Genomic DNA, 15404 nt, shown 5'->3' with positions numbered 1-15404 from the left:
AACAAACACCATCGAAGACACCTGTAGAGCATCTTTATAATCACCCAGTTATGTTGTGATGTTTGATAGCACAAAAGGGGTTCCTCCGCTATTCGGGAGTTGCATAATCTCATAGTTAGAGGAATATGTATAAGTCATGAAGAAAGCAATAGCAATAAAACTAAACGATCATAATGCTAAGCTAACGGATGGGTCTTGTCCATCACATCATTCTCTAATGATGTGATCCCGTTCATCAAATAACAACACATGTCTATGGTCAGGAAACTTAACCATCTTTGATTAACGAGCTAGTCAAGTAGAGGCATACTAGGGACACTCTATTTTGTCTATATATTCACACATGTACTAAGTTTCCGGTTAATACAATTCTAGCATGAATAATAGACATTTATCATGATATAAGGAAATATAAATAACAACTTTATTATTGCCTCTGGGGAATATTTCCTTCACCATACTTCTTGTATGGATTTAATGGTTGATTTATTTGTAAAACGGGGTGAAAGCCTATTTCAATGAAGCTTTCAAAAGAACCGACCCTTAGAGCATCTACAGCCGAGCGCCCCAAACCCTCAAACGCTGGTCACTGTACGGTCACGAAATTTCGACCTAGACGGACGCCTCAAACGGGCCTCAAACGCCCGGACTTACCGAGACCCCTCATACCCAGCCCAAATATATGGGGTGGATATGGGGGCGCCCGGGCATGTCCGCCACATTGGTCCCGGCCCACGCCGGCGCACCCGACCCCACATATATTCGTCCTCATCCGCTCGCCGGACCAAATCCTAGCCACTTCACACTCCTCTCCCATCCACTCCCTTCGCCACCCGAGCTCACCGCCGGCGATTTCCCGTCGTCTCCAGCAAGGCGGGCAGCGGATCTGACTCCGACCAGTCCGGATCCGTCGATTGGTCTGTCATCCCGTGCGTGTTGGAGGTGGCAATGGCGGTCCGCATTGCACTCTGCCGCTCCGGGAGGACAGCGCCCGGTCGCAGATGGATCTGTCCGGCACGACTCCGTTGTGTCGGCTCAAGGAGCGTTCGGGTCCTCTGGGCTGGATCATCGCGGTTCCGGTAGCCGAAAAATTCCTCTTTCCCCATCACCGGTGGGGCAGACTACGAGTCCCACCGGCAATGAGCAACCCGTCATGGGAAGGAGAGGATCAGGGCCGCGGAGGCCCATATCATGGTAGAAGCGGCTGATGTGGCGGCGCGGGCGGCCGCAGAGGAGGAAGCCATTCGCGCCCGCATTGTTAAGAAACGACAGCGGAGGAACACGCGCGCCCTCGCCCGAGAGCAGAATCGGGAGTCTGTGCCATGGCCGGACTGCCACCGAAGGAGGAAGGAGGGCCATGACGGCGAGGACAGCTCTGGCTCGATCCCTACTGCGTCTTCGACCAGTACTTCCGCGAGAAGGACGGTAAGGGCCCCGGGAAGGGCAAGGGCATCCGTGGATGATCTCCACCATAGCCAAACATGTCAAATTTTGATAGTCCGATGGCATGTTTAATGTAGTGATGGTGTAGCCGGACGATTCGTGTGCATGGACATAGTTGCATGAATTCGTATATATTTAAGATATGATAATTTAGGTATCCGGATGTAGATTGCTTTATTTGAGACGTGAACGGTCGGTCTCCGCTGACGCGCCCGCGGGAGTTTGAGTGGCCGGATTTGCCATCCCTGCTGTAGATGCTCTTATTCTTGTTACAACAACAACACTAGAAGTGCTTCCAACCAAAGTCTGGAAACGAAACCGTACGCTGGGGGTAGACTCGATCGCAAGACCAGTGACACTCTCAGTAACTCCCCATGGTGAAGTTGAAGTTACTGCACGTAGTGCGGATGCCGAGGAGCAGCCCACTGAACGCGAACGTCTCTTTCACCAGATCGAACATCAGAAGGTTGTTCTCCATTTGGTGCCCCCCAAAGATGACCGCCGGTGAGTCGGCTGCCGTCGGCATGGACGACGCCATCTGGAGAACGCAAAGCACACCGTCTGGTCGTTCACCTGCACGAGCGAGCTGGCGCCGGGCAGCGTCCAGTTCCGCCCGCCGTCCAGCATCATGTCGATGTTGGCCACGGCGTAGCCTACCCGGGTCACGGTGAGCGCGGACGCCTGGTAGCACATGTCGAACGGCGCACCTTGTCCGCGCGCGCGATGCCGCTCGTGGCCGCGTCGAACGCGTTGCGGAGCGGCCAGTAGATGTCCCAGCGAAGAGCGGTGTAGGGCGTGACGGTGCTGAACACGACGCCGCCCGTGCCGCTGCTGCCTTGGAGGTCGAAGGCGCCGAGCGGTGTGGGCACGCGCTGCTGGTTCACGGCAAGGCCGCTGATGCCGAAGTAGTAGCGGCCGTTGTAGGGGTGCTTGAGGAGCGGGAGCGGGTTTTGTCTGAGGCGCTCGGCGAGCTCCACATGTGGCGCGGCGAGCAGCTGGAACGAGCCACCGCCGAAGATTGCTACGCCATCGCTTCCGCTGGGCAGGCACAACGCGAACTCTTTCGCCACGCTGAGCAAGGATGCAAACTGGGTCGGTAGCGACAGCGGCAGCATTGAGAGCCCCGCGACGCCTGCCGCACCGGCCGGGAGCGACGCCAGAAGCTCCCCCGGCGCGCAGGACCCGACTGCGCGGAAGGGGAACGGGAATAGCGGGTTCTGGCCATCCGTGTCATTGGCAGCTAGCGTGATGGTGGTGGCGTCGGCAGAGCGGCAGCGTCCGTCGACCGGGTTGCGCGGGTAGGCGAGGCAGGCGCACTGCCCATCTGGGCCAGGGAGGGGCTTCGGGCAGCCAGGCGGGCGGTACGTAGTAGTGATCTCGTCGCAGTCGGGGGAGACGCAGGGGATGGTGCGGTGCGGGGTGGGGCAGTTGGCGAGCCAGAGCATCGGGCCGGCGAGATCGAGCAGGAGCGGCACCCCACCAACCTTGATGGCCATGGTGTAGAGGGAGGTGGAGGCGTCCTTGCTGACGCGCGCCAGGATGGGCGATCCGCCATTGTCGTCCTCGGCCGACGTCCTCAGCAGCACCGCCAGCGGCAGCAGTGCCGCGAGCGCAGCCGCCCAGGAGCGTGATTCGCTACAACGACTTGGTAGTTGTCGCATTCTCTTGTACATAGTAGCAGAGGTACTAGTAGGCTACTGGGCGTGAGCTGTGTTTTGATTTTCGGTTTGAGCTTTTTTTCGCCCTAGGCCGAAATCCACTTTTTTCGGCCGAAATCCACTTTTTTCGGCCGAAAATCAAACACAGGGCGTGAGTGATTTGGCGCGGGCGTACGCCATTGGGTTGGAGGGCCAACTTGAACTCGATGGAGCTTTGGAGCTCGGATAGGGCGGCTTCCGACGAATTTATCGCCGTAGGGTATCGAGATTTGCAAGGTCAACTTGCGATCACATCACCTCGTGCGTTTACGTAGCCGATCGAGGTGGGCTTGGAAGCTGCTGTGCAAGCTCCTCCGCAGCGAGTCCCAAACTGGGGTTCATCTGCTGGCGCGGCCTGTCCAGGCGCCACGCCGCCACGTCGTAGGCGCGTGCGGCCTCATGCGAGGTCCGGAACGTACCGAGGCCGAGCCGGACGTCGCCGGACCGAATCTCGGTGGAGTACCAGCCGTTGGGGCGCTGGCGGACGCCGCGGTAGCCCGACGCTCCTCGGCGGCGCGGCGGCATGGTGGCGCGTCGGTGGCGGGGCGCTGGAGCGGCGAGGAGAGGAAGCGGTGGACGCGCTGGAGCGGCGAAGAAGCTACAAGGCGCGCGTGGCAGTGTGAATAGGCGCGTGGCGAGCGCCGCAATTTATAGGCGCGCCGGAAGCGGCGCGCCAAAAGTAGCGCGTGAGCTGCCACCCTTTCTCGCGCGCGCAATTGTTTCCCGCGCGCGCATGTTTCCTGCCACTGCTGGAGCGCGTGAAACCGTCCAGCGCGCGCTAAAAACCAAGTTTACCGCGCGCGCGTCTTTTGACGCGGCTGTTGGAGATGCTCTAAGGAATTCTCTCCGGAGTTATGGATAGAATCTGGGCTGGGCTTACCAATATACGTTTTGCAAGTTGTAAGGATGGTATGCCTCCGTTTCGAAGAAAAAACAGTTGTAAGGATCATAGAAAATACTGCAAAGCCCGGCCTCTTATATTAAACCTAAACCTTTGGCTAAAAAAAAGTTAAACCTAAACCTTGACTCAAAAAATAATAATAAAACAAACCTAAACCCCAGTTTGGGATAGAGCTCCATAGTGGATCTCGATCATGTCAAATAAAAAAAGAGCTTCAGTCGATGGCGCCAAGCACGTACGTGTGCACACGCCCAGTTTGGAAGACATTGGGCAACAGAAGGTGCCTTGTAGAACTAAAATATTCTACTGGCGAGCGCTACATATGTGGAGCTATATTAGTCGGTCGGCACATATTCTGAACTAACGGAAGATGCTATGCACCCCTCCTTTTTAGCTGCGTTGCGACATCACTGTTCTGGCAGTTCCCGTGTGTCTGGCCGTTGTCATCGACAAAGCAAGGAACGCAGAACGCTCGGCTTGCGTTGGGTTTTGACCACCAGCGTGGTTGCGCTGGTTTATGTACTGTCTGTGCGGTTGAACTGATCAACACTGAGCAAATAACCTCCAGTACGTGGTACATAATGCATGCATAGATCTAGTGTTACACTAAAATGTCACATCACACGTGCAAGTAACAAATTATTGTCACAAAATTGGCCTGGCGCTTTCCTGCTTACAGACATGAGCACAAAGTGGTACACGAGCCAAACAACGACAGATCTTTCAAACCCTCGTGCTAATATTTTCAAGGATACTACAACTCCTCCGGACGAGACATTAACTCTGTAATACCTAAATAATTCATGCACACTATATAATTTTTCTTGACATGCAGCCTATATATCCGCATCAGAGCATTGCCACATCTGCGTTACTAGAGGCTTACATGCGGGATCCACGATAATAGAAAACATCCACATTAGCTTCCAGTTACTCTCGGTAGGACCCACGAGAGAGGCTGCCCATGGACCTCTCTCTTCGTCATCCAGCCCAACCCATCGCGCAAAGTCAAAGCACAACCGTAGCGCTACAGCCCGACCGTCTCCTCAATTACTTCCCCATTGGTTGATTTCATGGCCCTCTTCATCTTCTGCGCGTGATCCTCTTGTTTCACTAATAGCTGATGCAAGAGTAAAAGGGACGGATCTATTCTCCCCTTCAAACATCAGATTCATTCTTTTCCCGTAGCCTCCACCCCGGGTCCCTGACCGCCGATCGACGGACGCGGATTCTTAGAGCACGGGCTCCTGGACACCTCCTATCCTCACCATCTAATATTGCTTTGAGATCCGTGCTACACAACTAACTTACTACATGAAAACTTTCTCTTTTTTGTTTCTTCAAAACAAAACAACAATTGAAGTTGAAACTTTCCAGGACAACAAAACATTCTTAGAACAATGTGGGAAAAAACTTTCAGATTTTTTTGTCAAAGAAAAATATAGAAAATGCGATTTTTTAATTAAAAAATCAATCTTATTTTTAGTATTTATGATGCGCGAAAAAAATCTGAAAGTTATTTTCCCACATTCTAGTAAGAATGTTTTGTTGTGCTGAAGAGTTTGAAGTTCATATGTTAAACTATATGGGAGAAATAAAAAAGAGAAAAAGTACTTGCACGAATCGCGATGCAGAATTGAATGGCTAGATAAGGAGGTGTCCATGAGCCTAAGCTCCACAGGATATTTTCCGCCGATCGACATGGCCGCCACCGCCGCTGTTTCCTCCGCCGCCTCCCTCCCGGCTCCACTCTCCCTCAATGACAAGGTGGGTTCTCCTTGGATCATCTCGATTTTATCTACTCCTTCACTGGGTATATGGTGATCTAATCTGGTTTGGCTTCTCTGTTCATATCAGGCAGCGGCCGTGGGCGACAGAGTTGGTGCCAACCGGGAGGCGGGGGGCTCTGGGGTGTGCGCCATCTGCCTCAACAAGATCGCACTCCAGGAGACGGCGCTCACACCCTCCACCACAAATACCAAGGCCGGAGGCAAGCGAACGAGTGGATTGCTTTGCTTTTGTGATTGGTTGATCAGTAGGAAATGGGAAGAATATTAGGTTTTGGGAAGATATTTGGTTTGGTACCTGACCTTTATCTGTCCAGTTTTGGCCCCTATATGTCATCTGCCATCAACATGGTGAAACCCTTGATAAGATCTGGGACCAAAATACTATTAAATTGACCTTTAGAAGGATTTTTACCCCTACCATGATGGAGAGCTGGTACTGCCTTAAGCAAATTATTACTAGCACACATTACACAAGTGGTGATGACTCCCTGATTTGGCAACATGAATCCAAAGGGGAGTACACAACTGGGACTTTGTATAGTATAATTAACTTTAGAGGAGTACAACCAGTTTTCATCCCCTCAATTTGGTCTATCAAAATCCCCCCTAGAGTTCAAGTGTTTCTGTGGTTTCTCTCTCACAATAAACTGATGACCAGAGATAACCTCTCCAAAAGAGGCATTGAAAAATCTCATGCATGTGTCTACTGTTCTGAGAGAGAATCAATACAACACTTATTTTATGACTGTGTTGTTGCAAAACAAATTTGGAATTCTGTTTCAGATTTCTTCTCCTGTACCCTGGGATCTGATTACGTTTCCATTGCTAAATTTTGGCTAGCACTACTCTAAATTTTGTTTGTGCATGTGTATTATGGACTATCCGGAAACATAGGAATTCCTGTATCTTTAAGAATGTAATGTGGATTGATTTGAAACAGATCTGGAACCTGGTGCTGGGGCTCTTGAGGAGATGGCTAATCCTTCTCAAAGATGTAGCTCGACTAAAGATGGAGGAATTCATGACAAGGGTTTCCTTGATACTGAACACTCCTTTCCAGCTCATAGCGGGGTAGTTGAGCTTGACAAAAACACTGAGGGTGTTTTTAGCCAAGTGCTTCTTACCAAGCTAACTCTGGGAAGGATGTCAACTCCATCGCCTAGCACCACGCCGTCGTCTCCACCTAGGAGTCCGGCCAGTTTCACTTGCAAGCACACAGTGCTGAGCCCTGTGACGCCGCTGGACCTATCAGGCTCCCCTGCTCAGCCGGCAAAGAAGATCAGACGCCCTGGTGTTACTGTGCCTCCCCCTGGAATATGGAAGATGAATATCTCGCAGCTGACAGAGGAGACCAAGCAAGACAATCTTGCCATCCTAGAGATCCCAGCCTGAGCAGGCTGAGCCTGCGGCTCTGTAATAGCTAGGTCTAGTCTGTAAAAATGTGTACCTTTTTCCTTCCCTTTTTGAACTTGCTCTACATGATGTTTGACACCTGGAACTCTGGTTTCGTTATGCAATAATGGAACCGGGGGGGGGGGGGGGGGGTGCGTTGGCCCTCCTATCATTCTAAAAAAAAGAAACCTAAAGAGAGTGTGGATAAGAAGAAATGAAGAATGATTGAAAGTTAAGAATCTAAGAGACTGAGAAAGAGAGACTGAATAAAAGGATGAAAAAATTGAGAAATAAGAGCAACTAATGAATCTGAGAACCAGAGAAAACAGAAAAATGAATGAGAAACTTGAGGAATTAGAAAAAGTAAAAAACCCTGAAGGAATTAAGAATCTAAGAGACTGAAAAGGGTGAAAAAAACCCTAATAAAATTGAGAACTAGAGAAGACAGAAAAAAGAATGAGAAACTTGGGGAATTAGAGAAGCTGAGAAAACTGAAGTAAAAAATGAACTGCACTGAAAGAACTGAAAAAACAAAGAAGAGGACTAAGAGGATCAATGAACTACACTGAAAAAAATAAGTAACAGAGGTGATCTAAATGAATAACTGATAAAAAATCTAAACATTTGTTGAGGAGTAAATAATGAGGAAATAACTGAAGCCTGAAGAAAAACTAAGATACTGACTAAACAGTTTAGACTGAAAAAGGATGCAAATCAGGCTAAGATACTGATTAAGCAAGTTTTGACAGAAGAAATATGCACATGAGGCCACTCCTAATTACAATCTGAAACCTGAAGAGAAAAAAAGATACTGACTAAAAGGAGTGAGCACTGAAGCTAAGTTAATATTTAGTCCTGAACCGTAACCACGGAGGACTGATGACTGATAAACAATGACACTAATGAAATCCTACAGGAAAACAACAATGAGAAAAGGATTATAAAAATGCATGGTCTGCAAAGTCCGTTGCGTATCACTTAGAGCATCACCGGAAAACCTCCAGATCGGAACCTAAACTGAAACAAAATGGAGCAACTTCAGAAAAATAAAACAGTTTCTGCAGAGCTATTTATCTGGTGGTTGACAAAAGGTCATGCTACAAATCCTTTACTTCTCTGAACCCACAAAAGAAGTAATGCTGCTACTAGCCTACTACCACTGTAAAGTTAACCGCATTTTTTCATTCCACGTTCTAGCTTCAGCACACGGCACATTAAAAAAATATACTGTCAGATTAATAGTACCATTCATCAAGTCTATACAGCGCCCAATTTCTGGGACAGCATGTTTACAAAAAATCGTGAAAATTCCTGGGACAACTTGTGGAATTTTTTTGAGCAATCAGCAAACTACTCTCGTAAAAAATAGGTATCTGCAAAACCATGCACTCCGAAGGACGTCGATCAGAAAAACATATAAGACGCAAAAAAAGACATTGCTTAAAATTCAGAAAATAATCCACCCAAGCACAGCAAAGCTAGCTAGCTGTTCACACTTCAGACTTCACGAAAACCGCCAATCCAGAAACCACGACAGGCTAACTAATCTGATTTTTTCTAAAAGACTAACTAAACTGAATTGCAAGACAGACGCACACCTATACAAGACTGGTGATGGATTAAAAAAATTGAATGCATGATAACAATTACTGCCTCTGTAAAGAAATATAAGAGCATTTAGATCACTACTTATATTTCTTTATGAGGGAGTACAAAAAATATGAGATGACATTGTGGGCCGGAGCAAAAATAACTGAAGAAAAAGGTCAATTAGCTAGCTACCTAGAATACCCACGTGGAACACACACAGAATACAAGTAGGTCCCCTTCGTCTATAATCCCTCCGTTCCTAAATAGAAGTCCTTTTAGAGATTCAACTATGAACTACATACGGATATATATATATATATATAGACATACTTTAGAGTGTGGATTCACTCATTTTGCTCCGTATGTAGTCCGTTGTGGAATCTCTAAAAAGACTTATATTTAGGAACGAACGGAGTAGATCACAAGTACCTGCAATATACTGATATCGAGTACCCCCCACATACACATAACCTGAAGGGGGAAAATAGCTGAACGCACAGCCCTCAAAAATTGTGGGTGAAAAATCGAGCGCCACTGGTCCGCTGAACTAAGAATCGAGAGGTTGCTGTGATATCTCATGAAATTGGTGTAAGCGCGATGAAGCAACTCCCACACACATGTAGAGGAGAGCTGAGATTCGTGCACATCCGACAGCTACAAAAACGACTTAATACGAAATTAAAAATAGACGTGTGAAATTTAGGAAAACTGAATATAACACGCAGTAGTAAATGATATTCCAAACAATGCAACAGAGAACTGTATAATGATGCAAGCACAAAATAACTCATAGCTTCTGATCACAACTTCATATACATCATATGCGACAGCTAGGCAGATAAGAGGTACCGCCTTACACTTTGCCGCCCTCGCCGTCATATGAAAGGTGAATTATTCACCGCAGAACCTTCCAGTGCCGTAAAAAAATTGTGCGAAACAAGAGTTTGTTTGAGCCGAAATCCGTACTCAGAGAGGCGTCTGACACCACAATGGAATCTGTCCACCAATTTGCCATCACTGTCAATGTGAAGGACCCACTCACCCACGCTGACAACTAAAAACACGCAACCATCCCCGAAAGCAACGTTCACATACCAATATTCACCACAACCTTCAAACTGCCTCATTGTTTCTTCAACCGGCAGTTTGATTTGGTACTTTAAGTCCCAAACCTCGCCTTCGTACTTCTGCAACACCCATATATCTTCCGTGTTAGTATTACTGGTATGAATACCGAGCATGCCATCCATCTCAAAGATATATGGATCGTGTCTGCTATTGAGAATAGTCGGAGCACGCATATGCCGAAACGACTCTGTTATGGTGTTGAATACTATTATGGGGTTGCTTTGCCACTTGATGTACCAATGCAGGCTATCACACAACTGGGCAGGTACACCGAAGCACATTGACACTGTCTTAGGCCTACCGATGTATACCTCGGCGGTTGGTGGGAGTCCACCGCAAAGACGTAAAAACTAATTCGAGAGTCATTAGGCAAATCCTTATAGCTACTCCGTTCCAGTAGCAACCGGTACTCGCCGGTAGGGCGATGCCGATACATTCCCATGATGTTTAAGTCCCATTGTACATGCTGACGAGTGGCCGGGTTACAACAGATGTATGCCATGCCAGGCCCAGAGAGGACGAGGAGGCCGTCGCAGGAGGCCTGTAGAAAGAAGTACTCGTCAAGCCGGACAACGGTATGGAGCTGGACGGCGGCGGAGGCCTGTTTGTCGACGGTGAGGATCTCTCTGTGGCGGATGCCGCCGCGGTATCCAGAGCCGCATAGGAAGTGAAGGGAGGGCTGGCGGTCGTGGTGGGCAAGGAGAAAGTCGTGGGCGGAGATGACGCGGCGCCAGGCGCGGCAGACGGCACGGCAGCGAAGGAGGGCTTTTGGCGGAAGGCGCACGAGGATCTCCCAGGTGACAATCTCCTCCGGGAGGACACGAAGGGGATGCGTCGCCCCAGCCCTCGCGGTCTGCGCCATGGTCTTGGTCGGTTGGGTTTCCGTCCTAGCCTTCCACGATTCCAGGAACGGGACGAGTTTTTCTTCTTGTTTTAGCGTAAGGAATCTGAGGAATTGTGGTGATCTGTCGGAAAAGAGTATGTATAGACCTGGGCTAGGCTTACCCCATCGTCCCCATGTACTACGTTTTAGAATACTCCTAGGCCCGGCCTCTTAAACCTAAACCACTCTCGATGCACTTCAGTTTTATTAGGGATTTTTTTCAATGACCCCAGACCAACACCTAATTCGGGGATAGAGCATTTCAGTCCATGACGCAAGCAAGTCTGCGCGCCCAGTTTGGAAAGACATTGTGGCAACTGTATGTGTGCCGAGTAAAACTACAAAATTTCTGCGGACGAGCGTGACATGGAGCTATTCCTTGGGAATCAATATTGGTCAATCATAACATCTCAACTAATGGGCAATGCCGAGTTGATTGGCTTGCGGCACCCAGAAGATGCTATGCACCACCTTTTGAGCAGCGACGCCGCGCGAGAGTTCTGGCAGTTCCACGGCCTGGCGGCCATAATTGATGAAGCAAGGGATGCAGACCGCTTGGGTTGTGTTGGGTTCTTCGTGGTTGCGTTACGCTCGAGTTTATGTATTGTCTATGCGGATTTAAGCATTGGAAGTGGATGCATCTGGGAGCGCGTGGGTGCGCGCGGGAGGTACATGCCGACTTGAACTGGATCGTAATGCTCAATATGCTGCAGTTTCCGACGGATCGCAGGCCATCATTAATCACAGCCTCGTGCGTTTGCTCAGCTTGGCGCCGAAGGAGTCATGCTATGCACACGACAGAAATTACACGATTCACACAGGATGATGAAATCCAGCCGAACATGCATATTATTTAACAGGGCACCGGCCGCTGGATTTACCCGTCGTGCAAAGGTCGGGCTGAAGCATCGTGCATGGAGCAGTTTCGGTGTCGAAGCTGCAAGGGTAACCGCAGTCCACACCCGGAACCCAGTCCCTGGATCCAAGAAAGGATTGAGAGATCTCCCAGATTGCCCTTGTAGTTGCTAATTTTCCCCAGCCAACTGCTGATCAATTCCTCTCGCTCTACTGTGTTCATCGTGGAAAAACTGTATGCGATCCAAGCTTCAGAGCATGCACCAGAGAGCACAGAACATAGGGTTAAGGCGAAGAGACTCGTCGATCGACCGCCAGTTTCATGTCGCCGGCGCATGTGTACCCAATCGGTGAGGACTGTTACAGTACCCTGGTACTACATATCTCCCAATAGGCCATGCCAGTCACATAAAACTTATTAACACTGAGCAAGTGAGAAAAGACACTACAGTGGCACATAATGCATATAGTCAACTGTAATGTTCTCACAAAAACTGTCATGCCAAACTTTCACTTAACAGTTTATTTCTCACTTGAGCCGAAAAGTCCCAAGCGACTGAGCAATTATCCCGCAGTGGCACATCATGCATGCAAGTAACAAATTATTATCACACAATTGCCTTGTATGGTCCTGCTCGTGACATGAACACAATATAGTACCCGACCCGAACTATGTCAGACCTTTTTTTAAGAAAAAAAGGCTTACGTCCGACTTTATATATAAAGCCACTGGGCAGGGTTCAAAACATGCACAAACGAATCAACATAGGAAACGGAAGTACGGTTGCAAAGCATAACAGCCAAGGACGGCACACAAGGGCAGCACAACCAAAAAAGACTATTTTAGTCGACGTTGGCAGGGGTGGGCCGAAGAAAGGAAGACGCTGAAGAATGCACCCAAGTGATCAGGTCTTCAATTGCCCCGTGGTCCTGCTCCTTAGTCAATGATGTCCACTGCTGGAGAAAAATGATCAATTTGAATACAGTCAGCCGATTTGGAACAAAAAACATTTTCAATAGTAAACTTATTCCTGGTAGTCCACAGGACCCATGACATAGCCGAAAAGCCGAACCAGAAGAGGTTTTTAGTTTGTCCCGAAAGCGAGCTAGAGGAGGAGCGGAGGTCAGAGAAGGGGGATGGGGACCAGTTCACATCCATCCAAGATCGGGCCCCGCTCCACAAGAGTTTAGCAAGGTGACAATTAAAAAGTACATGGTTGGTATCCTGTCTAGCTCCACAAAGCTTACAGAACACAGTTCCATGACCGTTTCGTTTGTGAATTTGGTCTGGCGCAGGTAACCTACCGCGGATGGCTTGCCACATAATTTTTTTGATTTTGAGGGGAATCTTGCAGCGCCACACATCCTTGAATTTCGAGCTTGGGGATCCTACAATCAATCAAGAGTAAAGAGACTTAACAGAGAACCGACTAGAGGCCGAATGTGGCCAGGAAACTTGGTCTGCCTCCTCCGAGAGCTAAGGAAACAGTTCAGCAAGGTGCTGCCACTGAATCATCTCTTCAGGAGAGAGAGCGGACGAAGCCGCAAATCCTCATTCCGTGCGAGATCCGAGATGGAAATTCTCAGCCAATGACACATAGGAAAAGATAACAGGAAACAAAAGACATAGAGGCTTGTCGCCACACCACCGGTCTGTCAAAAACCGACTGTTGATGCCATTACCAACCAGAAATTTAACCTGAGAACGAAAGATATCCCTAGTCCTGACCAGATCACGCCCAAAATTTAACTATGACAGACCTTTCTCTTGTGCCTAGTAGAACAAGAATATTTGATCGCAAAATTACGTTAAGATAGAACATCCCACGAATCACTATTCCTTGAAATGTAAAGTGAAATAATAAGAAAAAAACGGTTATTGAATGGTGCACAAAAAAAATCTCAGGTGGTGATGCTTGTACTTTCTAGTATTCTACAACTCCTCAGAACAAGACATCTGATTCTTGCTATAATTTGAGCTTATTAGTGTCCGTAGGACCTACATAACAAGATGTATGCTAACAATCGAGTATTAAGAAGAACCACTAGGTAGATAAAATAAATCAAAGTCATTGTCTGCCCAAAAACAAATAGAGACATAGGGTAGATGAGTTGTCAAATATTTCTAATATGACTTGTTAATTTTAGCATCAACACACACCAGCAACTTCAATTGAAAGGTAGTGAAACAAGCATAGATTTCATGCGAACACATAACATTCAGAGTTTAATATTATCATAATTTTGATACTCCCTCCATTCCAAAATTATTGTCGTCATTTTAGTTCAAATTTGAACTGAAATCACCACAATAGTTTCGGAACGGAGCGAGTATACATCAGCCAGAAAAGAAGCTAACAGACTTATACTTGGTCAAGATATTGCAGCAAATAGGATACAACATCAGTTAAGAAGCACCATCGCCTCACACTCAACATCCATTACGCGTAAAAGGTGAAGTGTTGACAACAGAACCAACTAGTGCCTAAAGAAGGTGTGTGGAAGAAGAGTCTGATTGAGCCGAAATCCATACGCACAGAGGCGCCCGGCACCACTATGGAAACTGTCAACCAATTTGCCATCACTGTTAATGTGAAGCACCCACTGGCCCACGTTGACCAACAAAAACACACGACCATCTCCCAAAAGCAACGTTCACATAACAATATTCATCATAACCTTCAAACCGCCCCTTGATATCTGCAACCGGCAGTTTGAGTTGATACTTTAACTCCCAAACCTCGTCTTCATAATTCTGCATCACCCATATATTGATAATTTCCTCGCCACACCACCAGTCTGTCAAAAACCGAATGTTGATGCCATTACCAACCAGAAATTTAACCTGAGAATGAAAGATATCCCTAGTCCTGACCAAATCACGCGAAAAATTTAACTATGACAAACCTTTCTCTTGTGCCTAGTAGAACAAGAAGATTTGCTTCGCAAAATTATGTTAGGATAGAACATCCCACGAATCACTATTCCTTAAAATGTAAAGTGAAATAATAAGAAAAAACGGTTAAAGAATGGTGCACAAAAAAAAATCTCAGGTGACGATGCTTGTACTTTCTAGTATTCTACAACTCCTCAGAACAAGACATCTAATTCTCGCTATAATTTGAGCTTATTAGTGTCCGTAGGACCTACATAACCAGATGTATGCTAACAATCGAGTATTAAGAAGAACCACTAGATAGATAAAATAATCAAAGTCATTGTCTGCCCAAAAACAAATAGAGACATAGGGTAGATCAGTTGTCAAATATTTGTAATATGACTTGTTAATTTTAGTATCAACACACATCAGCAACTTCAATTGAAAGGTAGTGAAACAAGCATAGATTTCATGCAAACACATAACATTCAGAGTTTAATCTTATTATAATTTTCATATTCCCTCCATTCCAAAATTATTGCCAAGGCATATTTACCCGCAATTACCATGGTGCTAACAATGATGGGGAATATCAAGATGGTTTTGCCGGATCAAATGACCAGTGAATCTCGATGGCTCATGTGGAGTTCGAGATTTCAAGTCACGACGGAGGCGAGTTTGGTTGTGGTGAAGATTGTGGACCAGATGATCGGCGTTTTGCCGGAGCACCAGCTAGCGGGCGCGACAACACATGTGGACTTCTTATTGGTGGTGCTCTTTTGGCACAAAGTCTCGACTTCCGGGGTGAAAACCCTTGGTCCGACCTTCACAGGTTGTACCTGGCAAT

General features: G+C 47.5%; 1 pseudogene; it reads right to left on the bottom strand.

Moving 5' to 3' along the window:
* Positions 1 to 1804: 1804 nt before the first annotated feature.
* Positions 1805 to 3116, bottom strand: LOC123076533 (chitinase CLP-like; annotated as a pseudogene).
* Positions 3117 to 15404: the final 12288 nt, after the last annotated feature.

This window comes from Triticum aestivum, chromosome 3D, assembly GCF_018294505.1.
Source record: "Triticum aestivum cultivar Chinese Spring chromosome 3D, IWGSC CS RefSeq v2.1, whole genome shotgun sequence".
NCBI lineage: Eukaryota > Viridiplantae > Streptophyta > Magnoliopsida > Poales > Poaceae > Triticum > Triticum aestivum.
This window is presented reverse-complemented; position numbering and strand designations above follow the sequence as displayed.